We start from the raw sequence: 18,106 nt of genomic DNA on the forward strand, positions 1-18,106 counted from the left end.
GGGAAGGGATATTTGAGCTGCACACTGAAGAAAGAGAGTTAATGTTTCAGGAAGGAGAAGGCAGAGAGAGCATTCCAGGTGAGAGGGGACAGTAGAGCAAAGGCAAGAACATGGGACATATCATGGGGACATATAGAAAAACTCAAGCAGTTAGGTGTTGCTGGAGTGTGAAGTGCAAAGCAGGAAGCAGTGAGAAGTGGGGGCTACAGAAGTCTGCAGGAGCCAGGTCATAAAGGGCCTTAAAGGTAGGTTTAAGGAGATTGGGTTTATCCTCAAGATGATGGGGAGCTATTGAAGGGTGTGGGTAATGATTTGTGTCTGGTATCACTCTGATGGCAGCAATTGGGAGCCATAATCATATCATATAATTCATTCATTCATTCAAACACTTATTGAGTACCTTCTATGTGCCAGACACTGTTTAGATGCTTGGAAAACAGCAGTGAATGAAACAGCCTAAAATTCCTACCTTCATGGAACTTAAAATTGAGTGGAGGGAGACAGAACAAATGAATGTAAGGTATGCCAGAGCATGAGGCGTGTTATAGGAAAATAAACAGGGGCAAGAAAGGGTCCAGTAGTGGTGGTCTGTGTGTGTGAGGGGTGTTAGTGGGTGTCTGGAGATGGAGTCTCACTCTGTTGCCCAGGCTGGAGTGCAGTGGTGCGATACTGGCTCACTGCAAGCTCTGCCTCCCGGGTTCATGCCATTCTTCTGCCTTAGCTTCCCTAGTAGCTGGGGCTACGGCGCCCGCCACCATGCCCGGCTAATTTTTTGTATTTTTAGTAGAGGCTGGGTTTCACTGTGTTAGCCAGGATGGTCTTGATCTCCTGACCTCGTGATCCGTCCGCCTCGGCCTCCCAAAGTGCTGGGATTACAGGTGTGAGCCACCGTGCCCAGCAGGTGGGTGTCTATTTTAAATAAGGGGCTAGACGCAGTGGCTCATGCCTGTAATCCCAGCACTTTGGGAGGCCGAGGTGGGTGGATCACGAGGTCGGGAGATCGAGACCATCCTGACTAACACGGTGAAACCTCGTGTCTACTAAAAATATGTAAATTAGCTAGGCTTGGTGGCCGGTGCCTGTAATCCCAGCTACTTGGGAGACTGAGGTGGGAGAATCCCTTGAACCCAAGAGGTGGAGGTGGCAGTGAGCCGAGATTGCACCACTGCATTCCAGCCTGGGTGACAGAGCAAAACTGTCTCAAAAATAATAATAATAATAATAAATATTTTTTAAAATAATAAGGGCCATTAAGGAAAGCTTTTTAGAGGAGTGGCACTTGAGGGAGATGAGGGCAAGAGCTATGCAATTATCTAGGAGTTCCAGGCCAAGGGAGCAGCAAGTGCAAAGACCCTGAGGTGGAAACATGTTTGAGGCATTGCCAGGAGGCCACAGTGGACAGAGCAGAGGGAGCAGAAGGTGGAGTAATGGGAATTGAGTGAGAAAAGTAAGGGGGATGGGCAGCAGATCAGGTAGAGCTCCTTTGGCCATTGTCTTGACTTTGGCTTTTAGTCTAAGTTAGATGGGAAGCCACTGGGGAGTTTTGAGCAGAGCATGACATAATAGGATATGACTTCAGGTCAAATGGTGCTGACAGGTTGAGTAGGATGAAGGGTGAAAACTGTTGGATTTGGCACAGTGATGGTCACGAGTCATGAAAGCAGTTTGGGAGGAGCAGTGGAGTGGTGAAGGGATTTGCAGGAGCACAAATAGACGATTGTTCCAGTGTTGAGTGCTGTCTTGTCACTCACATCTTAGTGGCACAGAGCAATGGCAATCATTTTATTATCTGTCATGGTTTCTGAGAATAAGGGCTTGGCTGGGCAGTTCTGACTTGGGACCTGCCAGGCAGTGTCATGCAGGCCCTCAGTGGCTGGAGCCGGAGCTTGCTGGGTGCTGATCAGGCAGATCTCTCTCTCGCTTTTCATGAAGTTTCAGGGTCTCTCCGTGAGGTTGCTGGATAGGGGTTCATTTGGGCTTCCTTGCAGCATGGCGGCCTCAGGGTATTGAAACTGCGTAAGAAGGAGAATTTCTGTGAGCAAGGCAGAGCTGTGTGTGTGGTCTTCTGCCCTACCTTGTTGGCCAAAATACTCTCAAAAGCCTACCCCATTTCAAGTGGGAGACATGGACCCTATCTCTCCCTGGGAGCAGTGTGAGAGAATTGGCAGACATAATTAAAAACCTCCCCAAGAACACTATCAGGAGTTTTGCAATAAAAAGAACAAAGAAATGGGGCCACAGTGGGAGAGAAGTGTAGGGTTGAATGGCTCATTTTCACAATGGAAGGGAGTCACTCCATGTTGATCTTGGATGTATGTGATGTATGTATCATGTATCATGGCTATAAAGTATGACTACCATGTATATCATGGGTAGAAAGAGCCCTGGCCCATAGTCAGAAACCCTGAGTCTTCTCACTTACAGACTGGAGACCACAAGAGGATGGGGGGCTGCAAGGGTTCCTAGAGGACACTTAATTCCATGTCTTTTTTAGAGATGGATAAACTGAGGCCTCAGTGGGTCATGACCTGCCCAGAGTCATGGTGGGAGTGAGAGGCAGAGCCAGGATGAGCTCCCAGGCCCTGAAACTTCTGGGCCAGTGGCCTACACACAGAGCTTCCCACCCTTCCTCATTGGGTTTCTGCAAGCCCTCCCCAACCCCAGCACTCTGCAGGGCCTGGGAAGTGAACCAGGTAAGCTACAGACCTAAGGCCTTATTATTAGAAAGCCCATCCTCACAGGTTGCTCCCTCACTTGGAAGGAGAATGTGGCCAATGTGTCTTGTGCCTTGCTTGGCATGAAAAGTGGGACCTTGGCAGCAGCAGAGGCAGGTGTTGCAAAATTCTAATCTTCTAATGGCTCTGGGACTGTAGAAACCTTGGGCAAGCGTTGTGGATTTTGAATTTGAGAAGAGAGAAGAGCTAAAAGAAGACTTCTAGGGCATTTGAAAGGCAAGTCCAGTGCCAAGCAAAGTTCCAGAGTACACCAACTATAAAAGGAGGGAGGAGCGGAAATGAAGGAGTCAGTGCTGAGCTTAGAACAGACACTAATCATCCTGGGGCATGGCAGTAATGGGGAGGAAGGGAGCTGGGGGCAGGGGGGCCTCAGCACAAGCCTACCTAGCCACGCATGAGATCTCACTCACACCCCACGCAGCCCATACACCTGGGGTTTTCTTGATGCCATTTTACAGATGAGGAAACTGAGGCCCGGTGTGCAGGGAAACGTGGGTGTCACTGGTGGCCTGCAGATGCCCAGGAAATTGGGTCTTATTATAGAAGTATCACCCCAGGACTTGGGAGAAATGCAGACTCTCAGGCCTCCCTCCTCCCTGCAGAATTAGATCTGCATTTTAACAAGACTACCCCAAGGTGGCCACGCTAAAGGACTTCCCCAGGGTCACCTCACTGAGCAGGGCAGCACCATGATGTGTCTGTCTGACTCCAATGCAAGACTTCTTTCCATTTATGTGTTTTTTGCCCTCAAAAAGCCATCAGAAGGAACTTTTTAAAAATGCAAATCAATATAATGCAAATGACTTGCTTATAATTTTTCTGTCGATTCCGATGTCCTTCAGAGCAAGCCCAAGCACCCCATCATGGCATTCAAGGTCACAGAGAGGGTAGGTGACTTATCCAAAGTCACATAGCTGAACTCTCCTTCCAGGGGCAAGAGGCTCATTGGGAATGGGGATGCCAGACTTCCTGGCTTAAAAGCAGATGCAGGAGAGCTGGGGACAGGAGGAGGGCTGTGACTCAAACAATTCTTCCTCCCGAACGGCACAATCTAGTAACTGCTGAGGAACTGAACTGAGGGCCAAAAGTGAAGGAAGAGTCAGCGTGGGGTGGTGGCCTCGAGAGCTGAGAGTTGGGGTGCAGTAAAGCACAGAAGACATCTAAAGCCTTGTAAACCTGTTGTCTGGGCTTGTGCGGGGCTCACTTTCCTGGGAGCATTTCTGGAGACTTTCAAAACCCCAATATTCAGGCCACTTTAGGCTGCTGTGCTGTCAGCCAAGGCCAAGGAAAGGAGGGACGGGGGGAGGGGGAGTCTGGGGGCAGCTGCCCATTCCTGCCGGTGGTTATCTCTGTGATGCCCTAACCACAGTCTTGCAAGGCAGGACCATATCCCTATCTGATGAGGCCACTGTCCACACCAACCTTGAGTCACCTTGTCTGCAATGGTGGTGGCAGTTTCTGAGACCTTTTTCTATAGCTATATCCATTTCTTGAGATTTTGAAGTGTTTTTATAAACCCCATTCTCTGGGAATATTTTTAATTTTTCTGTGCAGCTGGGAGGATTCTTAGAGAAGAAAAGTGCTGATTTAAGAGAAACTGCATTATTTGTGAAATACAAAATTCATTTTGTGGGTGTAAGAGATGTCTTTGTGGACGGATGAAGTTCCTGGTACTAATTAGCAGGTAAATAGACCCCACAACTCTACAGAACAACGTGCTCAGCCTTCCAACATGGATCTGTGCTGTACTCACTGAGCTTAGGGTCCCTCCCATGCAAGACCCTCTCTCCATGCCCTTTTGAGCTTTGTTCTTTTTTGTTTTCCTCTTTAGGAGTGCAGTGAAGCTGCTGTGTTCTCCAGCTCTTAGTTAAGGGCCAGTCAGGATCAGACATTTTGCCCTGATGGAAAAGAAGATGAACAGATACCTCCTGACCTGGATAGCAATTAATTCTGGGGACCTAGATCCCCAAGGACTTTAGGATGAGGCAGCAGTTTGGATTTAGGATCAACATGGTATTTAAAATATAAAAGCATTGTAGTGTTGGGGAAGCATCATTTAAAAGAACTTGTGGGGTCCCTGTCAGGCCCCTCTTGAGACAGGCCAGCCCCACAGAAGAGAAGGCCTAGGGCTGGCTCCCTAGGGTTTTGAGAAACTCCAGAACAGTGTTGACTTCTTTCTTCCCCTAGGGTCACACCAGCATGTAGCATGATGCCTTGCACACAGTAGGTGCTCAGTAAACACTTTTGGACCACTGAATGCAATGACCAGTGGATAAAAACATTGTTCTTCCCTTGACCAGATAAGACCCGCTTCTCTGGGCATCCACAGGCCGCTGGTGATGCACACTCTTCTCTGTGTGGCCTCTGCCTGCCGGGGGAAGCCTTGTGACCAGTTTCTCCCTGCTGAGTCAAGGGAGAATGAGGGGGAGCATGAACATTTGCTTGTTTCCCTTATGGCTTCTGAGTCTTTATTTTTTTTTTTTTTAATGAAGATGTCTACTTGAATTTAGGTAAGGAAGACCTTGCTCTTAGTTTTTGAATTTTGAACTAGAAAAAAAGAAAAAAAGGTCTTTCAATGAACACTAGCAGAACAGTCTAAGCAATCATGATAAAGACCTAATTCCTGCCTCTTTCTCCTGCTTTGATGGAGCTGATGACAGCACAAATGGGAGAGGGAGAATGTAGCAAGGACACTGAAGGACAGAGAGTTGTCCAAGCCACCAGGAAGGTGGAAGTGGGAATTCATTTTCTGTGCCATTGGGTGGTTCCTTAGGAAAAAACGTAGACTAAGAAAAATGTTGTATTATTTGTGGAAATCAAGTTCGTATTGCAGGTATAAGAAATGTTTTTGTGGGTTGACAGCATTTATTGAACATGAGCCTTTATTTTTGGAGCTCCTCCAACGTACCATTCACTGTCACCTTAACAATTCCTCACAGTGACCCCATAGAGTCAAGAGTCAACTGCATTTTTGCAGAAGTGAGGCTCAGAGAGGTTGAGGGTTGTCCTAGGTATCCAGATAGCGAGCAACAGAGCAAGAATTTGAACTCAGGTTGTAACGCTTCATTGTATGTGTCAACTTGACTGTGCAAAGTGATGCCCAGATAGCTGGTAAAGCACTCTTTCTGGGTGTGTCTGTAAGAGTGTTTCTGGAAGAGATTAGCATTTGCATGGGTAGACTGAGTAAAGAAGACCTGTTCTCACCAAGTAAGTGGGCATCATCCAATTTACTGAGAACCCAGATTGAACAAAAACACAGAGGAAAGGCGAATTCTCCCTCCTTTCTCTGACTGGGACATCCATCTCCTTCTGTCCTTGGACATTAGAGAGCTTAGTTCTGGGGTGTTTGAACCCAGTAACTTATAGCAGCTGTCCCCCAACCCTATCTCAATTGTCAGGCCTTTAGACTTGGACAAAATTACACCACTAACATTCCTGGTTCTCCAGCTTGCAGAAAACAGGTCATGGGGCTTCTCAGCCTCTATAGTCTCAAGAGCCAATTCCCATAATAAATCTCCTCATGTATATCCCAACGGTTCTCTTTCTCTGGAGAGCCCTGCCTTATGCCCAGGTTGAACAACCGTTCCTGGGTTCTTTTTCCACCTTGCCATATGGCTTCTCAGAACAAGACAAGGCCTCCACTATGGTTTGAGTCAGAAGACTCATGAAGGTTGTATGAAAGAGTTAGTGGTATTTATGAAGAATGGCTAGGGAAATGCTTTTGTCCCTTTGTGAGGAAGTGGGCACCATGGAGTGGGGATGGGTTGGAGGGCCTTCTAGGAGAATAAGGCCACATGAACACAGCTGAAGATCATGAAGCATTTTAGGTAATTGCTAATAATAATAAGTAGAATTATTAATATTAATGCTGGCTGCCATTTCTGAGAGTAAATTGTGTCTCAGGAACTTCACATGCATCATCTTCCATTGTCACAACTGTCCTAAGAAATAGATTTGATTCCTAATGTGCAGATGAGTGGTTGAGACTCAGTTTGACAACACACCTTGTTCAGGATCCCACGGTAAATACGTGGTAGAGCTCAGATGCTATCACAAAGCCCAGTGAGGCAGGAAAGCAGGAGGCATAAAAGGGAGGACATCTGGGGCTCAATAGAAGTGGGGAACCCCAAGAGGGCCCATCAACCCCTCCCAGCAGCAGGAAAGATGGTTTTCAGAACCCAAGTCCATTCATTCTCTTTCCTGTGCTCCTTCCCACGGCTTTCAGCTCAAAGACACAATTGGCTCTTTAAGACCAAGAGGGAGCAATACTCTCATTAAAAACACTCACTTTTCCTCTAGCTCATGGCCCTCCACATGACTTCTGTAGCTCATGGCCCTCCAGACAGAACAAAGGGGTCCCAAAATGCCTAGCGTGGAATCACAGAATGGCCCAGGCTTGAACCATCTCTATTCCCAGAGATAGTCACAGAGATGCACGCTATGGGACAGTCTTGGCAGGGTCTTTGAGGAGGAAGTGGATTCAGCAGGATGATGGGGCTGGCATCATGGATGCCAGCAACGTGGATGCCTGTTGGTGGTGTGTTGATGCTACACACATGCATTCACACATATATGCAGACACATGTACACACACATGCACACACACACTAAAAACACCCACAGACATGCGTGCTTTTACATTTATTTATGATAGGTGTGCCCCAGAGAGGAGTATCTTTTACCAGCTGCTCTGGTTGTTTCTGACTTCTGGAAGAGTCTGGACAGAGAAATTCCCAGCGTATCCTGCATCTCATTCTTGGTGTGAACCAGGAACACGCACTCATTCCTATTTGGCTATAGTCTTCACAGCTTTCTACTGTTTCTTTTAAAAGAAGGAAACTAAAATAATATAATTCAATGTTGTCCAGTCAGCTTTGATTACTGTCGGTCCCTGTGTGTGAAGTGCTGTGCTGGCTTGAATGGGACATGCAAAAATCAAGAAGGCAAGGTCCAGTCCTTAAAGCCCTAGAGCAAGGGTTGACAAACCACAGTACTTGGGCTAAACCCAGCCCACCACCTGTTTTTGCAAATAAAGTTTTGTTGGAACACAGCCATCCTCATTCATTTACATGTCTATGGTTACTTTTGTGCTCTAATGGCAGAGTTGAGTGGTTGCTGCAGAGACTGTCTGGCCCACAAAGCCTAAAATATTTACGATCCAATTCTTTAAAGAAAAAATTTATATACCTTAGCCCTAGAGAACTGTATTGGAGAGAATACATACACCCCAAAAGACAAAGAGCTTGACCAGGCAGCCGTGCTAGGTGCCCTGTGAGCTTTGTGGACAGTAAGTGGCTTCAGAGTGCCGAGGAAGGGTATGTGTGGGCTGAGATAATCAGGGAAGGCTGGTTGGTGGAGGCAGGCTCTGGGTTTTTTAGTGAACAGGAGTGTAGGATGGAGTAGTGGTGGGATGAACACGAGATTGTTCCAGGTGTGGGCATTGGGGTGAGTTCAAGTGCAGAGATGAGCACAGATCATGGGGGGGTGAACATTTGTGGTTTGGAGCTAATCAGCATCCACTCAGCCATGGCTAGTCATGGCTAGCCCCGATTTCCTTTGAAAGTCGTCACAATTTGCTTCTAATGAGGGTGACCTCCTCCCTGCTTCTGGGAGCATGCAACTCAGGCCTGGCCAATCAGAACCTCAGGTCCCCCTCTGATGATAGTGATTGGCTCAGGGATGAGCACATGAACCAGCTCTGGCTGCAGAGCCAAAGAGCCCCAATCCTAGACTTGTTTTGGTCATTGAGGAAGCCGATTGTCCCCTCTCCAATCTTCTGGTTGTCAACAAAAGATGGTGTCACTGAGGCAGCCACCTTCCCAGTTCTGGCCCCACAGGTTGAGACCTGAATCCAGCGGGGCCTACCCCTCCCCCTCCCCCTAGACTTTCCCATTATATGAACATATTTTCGTTTTTGCTTATGGCCATTTGGGTTGAGCTATTTAATATTTGTTGCTTGCAAACAGAAGAGCTAAACAGATCTAGCATATCTGGGGATGTTCTTTTTTTGTTTTGTTTTGTTTTTGTTTTTGTTTTGAGACGAGTCTCCTCACTCTTGTCGCCCAGGCTGGGGTGCAGTGGCACGATCTCAGCTCACTGCAACCTCCACCTCCCGGGTTCACGCCATGCTCCTGCCTCAGCCTCCCAAGTAGGTGGGACCACAGGCACCCACCACCACGCACGGCTAATTTTTTTGTTTTTTTAGTAGAGACGGGGTTTCACCGTGTTAGCCAGGATGGTCTGGGATTACAGGCGTGAGCCACCGCGCCCAGCTGGGATGCTCGTTTTTTCTGTAGGCTGAGAGTAGCCAGCTCAGACCAACGCTCTGACAAGAGAGCCTGAAGTACTGGGAAGACGGATTTTCCCTTCCTGGGGGCGATTTTGGTGAAGCCCCTAATTTGGGTGACGTTTTGGGATCCATCTGAGATTGGGCGAATGGCCTCCCTGGGAAAACAAGAAACAGACACAGGCGGCTGTGGGTGGACAGGCCCCAAGTTAGTTTCGGTTGGAACCTGCTGGAGGGAGCATAGCACAGCAGTTAAGAGCCTGGGCTGCCATGTTTGATGCCTGGGTCCAAACTGGCTTCTCAGGCTTTGCCTCTTGTTCGTTAAGCCATGCCAGGCTCCCTGCCAATCTGCTGACAGTGGAGAAGGCAGTCTCACATAGGCTTGGGCTGCTCTGGTCCCTAAAGAGTTACACCTTGCATTGTTTTAATAAATTAATAAACTGGCCTTCTGCTTCTTGCTTCACTCCTGTGGGCTAGGTTAGTGGACATCTACTGAGAATTGGAAAATTCAGTTTTTATGAATGCAAGGTTGAAGGTTGACTCTGGATTGTGAAACATTGACCAGGAGGCCTCTGGGAAACAGGATCTCAGGCGTGGTAGCTCCCTGTTGCTGCCCCTGTGCCAGCATGCTTAGATTTTTGTCCAACATTTATTGATCATCTACTGTGGCATTTTACATGCTTGGCCTCTTTTAATTGTCCTGCCCTCACTGTTGAGGAGTTTCCAGTTGGGAGACCTGCCCCAGGGGCCTAGATGAGGATGCTGGAGTGGAGGGGTAGAAGGAGGAGGGGCAGCTGCCTGTAATCCTCAGAACAGCTCTCCTCTGTAGCACACTCTCTGAGCCTCATTTTGAAGTGACTAATCTTCTACTTTTAAGATCAATAGCTCTGAAACGTGTTCAAAGGGAAGTGGAAGGGTGAAATATAGCAGCAGCCTTCAAGCTGGATTTCTGATTCTGTTGGCCAAACCAAGCCCTGAGGCTGTGGCTCATAAATTGTTCTGTGTCTCCCATGCCAGCTACCTGCACAAGAAAGACAGTGATGGCGGGTGGGACAGCAGGGCTGGTAATGGGCTTTGATTGGCAATGGTGTCAGGGATGTCTGCCCCATGTCATTGAGGCTGTTGGTACCTGATGGATAAGAATCAGGCTGCCTGCCCCAGACAGGCCAACATGGGGACAGCAGGGTCTTAGTGGGGCTCCTCAGAAGCCAGCAGTCTGAGATACTGAGACATTGTAAGCCATTCTCAAAATTTCCACACTGAGGATGTCTCTTACTCATTGTTTTCTTCTTCCTTGGATTCCTGATTTGAAAATTTGGTTGCCAAACTCTGTATATAAAGTGATGTAATAGCTAAGTAACTATATCCATCAGAATTCCTTCCAGATAGAGCCCATATTCCTAGTTGCTAGAATATACAAAGAATGCTCAAAGCTCAACAGTAAAAAACCAATCTACTTAGAAAATGAGGAAAAAATGTGAACAGACATTTCACCAAAGAGGATATAGAGATGGTAAATAACCACATGAAACCATATCCAACCTCATTAGCCATTAAATGAGTGCAAATTAAAATCACGAGATACCCCTATACACCTATCAGAATGGCTAGAATACAAAATAATGAAGACACCAAATGCTGGCAAGAATGTGGAAAAACTAGATCTCTCCTACATTGCTGGTGGGAGTATAAAATGGTACAGCCACTTTGGAAAACAGCTTGGCAGTTTCTTGTAAAAGTAAACATGCAACTACCATAAACCCAGAAATAAAAACTGATGTTCACACAAAACCTGTACCCAAATGTTCCTAGCAACTGTATTCAAAATCGAGACTGGAAGCCATTCACATTTCCTTGCACAGGTGAATGGTTAAACTGTTGTATGTGCATACCATGGAATACTATTCATTGATAATGAGGAGTGAACTATTAACAGATACAACAATTTGGATGAATTTCCAGATAATTATGCTGAGTGGATAATGTCAATTCGAAAATGTTATATACTGTATGATTGCATTTTGATGGCAATCTTGAAAGAACAGAAGTATGGAAATGGTGACTAGATTAGTACTTGCCAGGTGAGTGGGGAGGAGGTGGCTCTGGCAATAGAAGGGTGGCTTGAGGGGTCCCTTTGATGGAACTGTTTTGTATCTTGATTGTGGTGGTGATTACATGAATCTGTGCATGTGATAAATTGCATATAACTAAATGTGCACGTACACACGCACACACACAAATGAGTGCATGTAAAAGGAAATCTGATACAGTGGATCATATCCAATATGATGGGTCATATCTGAATACAGTGGATTATCAACCAGGGCTTTCTTGGTTATGATGAAACCAAGGAGAACCATAGGAGAAAAGTGAATGAAGAATATATGGAATCTCTCATATTATTTCTTCCAACTGTATGCAAATCTACCATTATTTCTCAATAAAAAGTTAAAAAAAAGACAGAATTTTGCCTTGGAGTTAATCTAATTAATGTGTTGTTTTGACCCATTTACCTTCTGGGGTAGATAAATCCAAATTGCTGTGACTGGTCCCAGGAGGATCCATAAGAGTTCAATGGTCTGTCCTAGGAGAGTGGTCTCTGGAAAGTGGCCCAGGATCAATAAACTGCTGCTGTCTACCTTTGAGGGTGCTACCTCCAAACACAGTCACATTGGAAGTCAGGGTGTCAACCTAGGAATTGGGGGGAAACACAAACTTTCAGTCCTTAATGGGAATCCAAGTCAGGGGGTCATAAGTTGAGTGTCAGAAGAGAAAGATTAAGGAGGTATTATTAGTGCCGGTGGGCCAAACATGAAGTCTAGACACATTACTCAATCATTACATTCATTCATATAGTAAATATTCACCAGGTACATACATACTGAGTGCTGGGCTAGTTTCTGATGATGCAGAAATGAATGGCTTTATTGTCTTCGTCCTCAAGGCCCTCATGGTCTAGTGTAGAAGACAGACTGTAAATATTTACCATTCAGTACGATGTGTGCTGCTGCAGAGCGTGGCTTGGGCGCTATGGGGAACCAGAGGGCATGGAGCCTGGTTTGGAGGGGCAGGGAAGACTTTCTGAAATATGGGAGACAAGTCGAAGCCTATCTGACCAAGGCACCATGCAGGAGGAGGCGGGACATTCATGGCACAAGGCCAGCATGGCAGCAGTGTGAGGTGTGATGGGTGTGACCCATTCAAGGAACTGCCAGGTGCTCCATCTGGACCAACATGTCTGAGCTGGGGGCCTGGCGTGAGGGTCATGCAGTCCTGTGGGTGCCAAAACAAGGTGGTTAATTTTATCCTTAAAAAAATTGGCATCTACTGAGGAGTTTTATTTGGGAAGAGGTAAAATTAAATTAGAATGGGCAATGTATCTCTGGAAGCAGAGTGAAGAGGGAGCTGGAGGGGCAAGCCCAGAGGCAGGGCCAACACTGAGCTGCACGGTCCCTGCGATGGACAATCTGAGCCTGAGGTAAACGGGCTGATGTGGGACTGACGGATGCAAGGTGACAGGCTGAGGCTAGGGACTGTCATCACTCCCAGTCACACTGCAAGCTGCAGCAGGGTAGAGCCACATCTGATTTGTCCCCAGTGCCTGACCAGAGTTGGGTCTCAGTGTTTGTTGAGTGAATTCTTACTGCATGGCCAGGGTTTCTGGTCCTGGCAGCTGGGTGGATGGAGGGGTCATATTGAGAATCCTGTAGTGCAGTAGTAGCCAGGTGTGAAGAGTCAAGCAGGTCTGCAGCCTGAGGATCAGCATGGCAGCAGGAGGGTCCTCTGGGAGCTGGTCATGAATTGATATGGACCATGGGATGGTGCCCACTTTTGTTTGTATCCTGGGGTACAGATCACAGCTCCATGAAGGTTTGAGCTAGGCAGGTGAGCCACGCTGGTAGCAAAGATGGTGGTGGCTAGGTACTTGCTTATCCCTATACCAATCAGCAGGATGTGGGTGGGGCCAGATAAGAGAATAAAAGCAGGCTGCCCGAGCCAGCATTGGCAACCCGCTCGGGTCCCCTTCCACACTGTGGAAGCTTTGTTCTTTTGCTCTTTGCAATAAATCTTGCTACTGCTCATTCTTTGGGTCCACGCTGCTTTTATGAGCTGTAACACTCACCGCGAAGATCTGCAGCTTCACTCCTGAGCCCAGCAAGACCACGAGCCCACTGGGAGGAATGAACAACTCCAGACACGCTACCTTAAGAGCTGTAACACTCACCGCGAAGGTCTGCAGCTTCACTCCTGAGCCAGCGAGACCACGAACCCACCAGAAGGAAGAAACTCCGAACACATCTGAACATCAGAAGGGACAGACTCCAGACACGCCACCTTAAGAGCTGTAACACTCACCGCGAGGGTCCACGGCTTCATTCTTGAAGTCAGTGAGACCAAGAACCCACCAATTCCGGACACAGTGCTGAGAATCATGCCTTGAAATCTAGCAGCTCTGTTAAAAACTTAGCAAGGTGTACTTCGGGGTTGTGTTGAGAAGGTTGGTGTTCAGCTAAATCAGGAGGGAAGGCCAAGGAAAATCAGGCTTGGCACCTGTCAACAGGTGGGACCCAATAGCCAAGCAAATGGTCCTGCAAACTGTACTACCCAATGTTCACAGCAAGGATTCCAACTTCTCACCAGGGCATGGAAAATTTGCCTTCATGTCAACCACCACCTTAGCCCTTGACTGCCCAACGGACTCTTCCCAAGTCAACAGCCACTTCCTCCCTGGGGCTTAACAGGCATTCCTTGAAGCCTGCCCCGGGCAGTTAGTCCTTCCCTTTTCTGTGAACTCACGGCTGTTTTCGTTGTCTGCACACAGAGCAGTGGTCTAGGGAGCGAAGGGTTTGGGAATGGACCTTTTCCTTTCTTAGCTTGCTGTAGGGAATGTGCTTCAGCTAAGTAAAGTGGAAAAACAGAAGTACAAAAGCAAGAGCCCCAGATCTAAGGGCACTGTAGCTCTGGAATCTGGATTTTATTCCAGATTCAGCCCTCAGCAGGGAGTTGAAGTGGTCAGCCCTGTGCTTTACAAGGCTGATTGGGCAGCACCCATAGTAGAATTGTCAACATAAAGTAATTGAAAGGATCAGAATCCAGGGTTTTTGTTGTTTTTAAGTTTTTAAGTTTTAAAAACAAAGTTGTTTTTGTTCGTTTTTAAGTTTACTTCTCTTTAATCGGTCTCACTTTATTGACCAGGCTGGTTTCGAACTCCTGGGCTCAAGTGATTTCTCCTGTCTCAGCTTCTCAAAGTGTTGGGATTACAGGCGTGAGCCGCTGCACCCTGCCCAGAATCCAGTTTTAAAGAGTTTATTCAAGCCAAAAGCTGGGAATGGCCATCTGAGACACACAGACTCTAGGAAAATGGGGCCAGGGCCCTGAAGTTAAAAGTTAAAGTCTTGCTTACATAGGCAGAAAGCAAAGACATTTAGTAACCTTGTAGAACATTTTCTTGTATAACTTTTCTTGTTTTAACTTTCTTGTTTAACATTTTCTATGCAAGGCTGGTTTATGAGTTACAACCTATAATTAATTATAGGTTGTTCCCCTGCCTCCACCTTGTTTTCTTTTCTCTACAGCTTGTTTTCATTTCCTTTCCAATTTAAGAATGTGTTTAACATTCTATCCCAGACAATGTGATGGTCATGAAGTCTCCGTCAGAGAGGAAAGAGGGAGTTAATCTATAATGAAGATCAACAGTGAAGAGGAAAGGGGTCTTCCCTGGAACCCTTCAGTCATATACGACATTTTACACAACAATGTAAGTAAGGAAAAAGGCTAATCTATAATCAGAGAAACAAAGGTTGCAGCTGCCTATTTACATGACTCAGGTCCCATGATCAAATTCCCTTAAGGCTCAAAATATTTTAAAGTTCCAACAGCTTAGATTTTGAATTGCTTATTTTCACAGAATGGACCTGTGTAAGGAGGTATGTGTGGGAGAAGATTCCAGAAGGTCTTGAGACACTCCAGATGAAGGTTGGTGTGGGGCTGTGCTGCTGGAGCACCAGAGAGTGAAAAGAGGCAAGCAATTTATAGTCTTATCAAATATCGACAAGTTTGGGTTTTCCTTTAGAGTCGGGCAGGGCCTGGCTGGACTTCTTTCTCCACCAGTCTCCATGAGGCTCAAACATGTTCTGATTTTCAGGTTCTGAAAAAGCGCTCAGGGAAACAGCAGCTTCCATTCTGGTTTTTTTCCCTTTCTGAATTTACTTTCCTTTTATTTTTGGCCTGGTAATTTCTGTCTTACCAGCTTTTAGATGTCCTTGAGATTTTTCTTTTCTTTCATTTTTTTTTTTTTTTTGAGACAGGGTGTAAACCAAAAACTCTTTTATTCTTTTTTTTTTCTTTTGAGACAGGATGTAAACCAAAAATAAAATTCTAAGCCCCGCCCTCCCTGCAACCATCTGAATGGACTTCCTCCTGGGCCAGGGTACTTTTAACCTGAAAGACTGGTTCAGGCCATGATGGGAAGTAGAGGTCAGACAGGACTCGTTATACCTCTCTGATGAGAAGCATTTACAATCTATTTTCTCTGAAGCCTGCTACCCGGAGGCTTCATCTGCATGGTAGAACTTTGGTCTCCACAACCTCCTATCACAGCACAGACATTTTCTTTCTATTGAGCCCAGATCTTTAGATAAACTCAACCAATTGTCAACCAGTCAATTTTAAATCTACCTGTAACCTAGGAGCCCCCAACCTCCGCCCAGCAATTCAAGTTGTCCCACCTTTCTGGACAGAACCAACGTATTTCTTAAATGTATTTGATTGACATCTCATGTCTCCCTAAAATGTATAAAACCAAGCTGCACCCTGACCACCTTGGGCATAGTTCTCAGGATCTCCTGAGGGCTGTGTTACAGGCCATGGTCACTCATATTTGGCTCAGAATAAATCTCTTCAAATATTTTACAGAGCTTGACTCTTTTCATTTGTTAATGATCTCACTCTATCGTCCAGGCTGGAGTGCAGTGGTGCGATCATGGGTTACTGCAGCCTCTACCTCCCTGGGCTCAAGTGATCCTCCCTTCTCAGCCTCCCAAGTAGCTGAGACTACACAAATGCGCCACCATGCCTGGTTAATTTTAAAACTTTTTGTATAGATGGAGGTCTTACTGTGTTGCCCAGGCTGGTCTCAAACTTCTGGCCTCAAGTGATCCTACCACCACAGCCTCCCAAATTGGTGGGATTACAGGGATAAGATTTTTATTTTATTTTTATAGAGATGGGGGTCACAGTATGATGCCCTGGCTGGTATTGAACTCCTGGGTTCAAGCAATACCCCTGCCTTAGCTTCTCAAAGTTCTGGGATTACAGGTGGGAGCCACCATGCCCAGCCTGGGAGAAGACTTTTAAAACATATTTTGTTTAGGCCAGGCATGGTGTTGAGGTCAGGAGTTCAAGACCAGGCTGGCCAACATGGCAAAACTGTGTCTCTACTAAAAAATATAAAAAACTTAGCCAGGCATGGTGGCAGGTACCTGTAGTCCCAGCTACTTGGGAGGATGAGGAAGGAGAATTGCTTGAACCCAGGAGGTGGAGGTTGCAGTGAGTCAAGATCATGCCACTGCACTTCAGCCTGGGTGACAGAGTGAGACTCTGTCTCAAGAAAACAAAAGCAAATCATGTTTTGTTGAGTTTGTTTAGCTGTGTATTCACAAGTTGATTGGCATCTCTCAGCCTGTCCCAACCCCACCCCAGAATGCTCTTCCCAGGCTTCCTAACAGGTATTCTCCTTTACCTGGATTGCATTTGTAGAAAACACTCTGCTTCAGTGGGAGGCAAGGAACAGAATATTTCTCTATCTAGGGCATACTCTTCCAGGTTATCTGATTCCAATTCTATGGGACCTTTTTTACCATTCTGAAAGCTACAGATAACCGATAGCAATGAAAAATAATTCTTGTCTATGGATATGGAAATGCTTATGTTTTGAAGAGAGACAACCGTTCCTCACTTCCCCCCAAATCCCCTAGTTTGCTTCCATTTTACACATTCATTTCAATATTTCTCTTCTCTTCCTTCTTTTCTTTTTTTTTAGGTTATCTCCCTCTGTGCCAGGCCAGAGTGCAGTGGTACAATCATGGCTCACTGTAGTCTCAACCTCCTGGGCTCAAGAGATCCTCCCACTTCAGCCTCCCAAGCAGCTAGGACTACAGGCATGTGTCATCATATCTGGCTAATTAAAAAAAAATTATAGAGGTGGGCTCTCCCTATGTTTCCCTGGTTGGTCTCAAACTCCTGGGCTCAAGTGATCCTCCCATCTTGGCCTCCCAACTTGCTGGGATTACAGGCATTTGCCACTGTGCCCAGGCCATTTCAATATTTCTGATCAATAAATGTGCCTGTCCTTCAGATTCTCCTTTGAATTGGCTGTCACACCTCTTCAGTTTCTTCACAGAGGAGTTAAACATAATCTTGAGCAGCATGTGATATTGTTTAGCTCTGTGTCCCCACCAAATCTCATCTTGAATCGTAATCCCCCTGTGTGTCAAGCGATGGACCTGGTAGGGGATGATTGGATCATGGGGGGCGGTTTTCCCCATGGTGTTCCCATATAGTGAATGAGTTCTCACGAGATCTGATGGTTTAAAAGTGTTTGGCAGTTCCCCCTTCTCTCTCTCTCTCTCTCTGGCCACTTTGTGAAAAAGGTGCTCGCTTTTCCTTCGCTTTCTGCCGTGATTGTTAAGTTTCCTGAGGTCTCCCCAGCCATGTGGAACTGTGAGTTAATTAAACTTCTTTCCTTTATAAATTACCCAGTTTCAGGTAGTTCTTTACAGCAGTGTGCAAATGGACTGTTACAGCACATATTCATTTTTATATCTATATTGAGTTATCATTTAACCTGTTTTTGAAAATTATCTTTTAACATGCATTTTTCCCTTTCTTATTATCTTCTGTTGCTAAAGCCTGTTCTCCAGTAGCTTCCTAAGAAAGGGTGCACAGGAGACCCATTTTTTTGAGCCCCTCCTTATCTGACAATGTTTTTGTTTGACCCTAACCTTTGATTAATAATGCGACTGGATGTTGAACTTGTGAAAGGAAAATAAAAACTCAGGACCCCAATTCAGTATGCCAAAAGGAA

General features: G+C 46.2%; 1 long non-coding RNA gene across 1 annotated transcript in view; it reads left to right on the top strand.

The window, feature by feature from the left end:
- Positions 1 to 17,775, top strand: part of LOC101129988 (uncharacterized) — a 34,908-nt gene extending 17,133 nt beyond the window's left edge. The window contains exons 2-3 of the long non-coding RNA XR_008671479.2: positions 14,650 to 14,779; positions 14,930 to 17,775. This is a non-coding gene — a long non-coding RNA (uncharacterized lncRNA). The remainder of the gene's footprint in view (positions 1 to 14,649; positions 14,780 to 14,929) is intronic.
- The last annotated feature ends 331 nt before the right edge of the window (positions 17,776 to 18,106 follow it).

Source organism: Gorilla gorilla, chromosome 15 (genome assembly GCF_029281585.2).
Source record: "Gorilla gorilla gorilla isolate KB3781 chromosome 15, NHGRI_mGorGor1-v2.1_pri, whole genome shotgun sequence".
In the NCBI taxonomy this organism is placed as follows: Eukaryota; Metazoa; Chordata; class Mammalia; order Primates; family Hominidae; genus Gorilla; species Gorilla gorilla.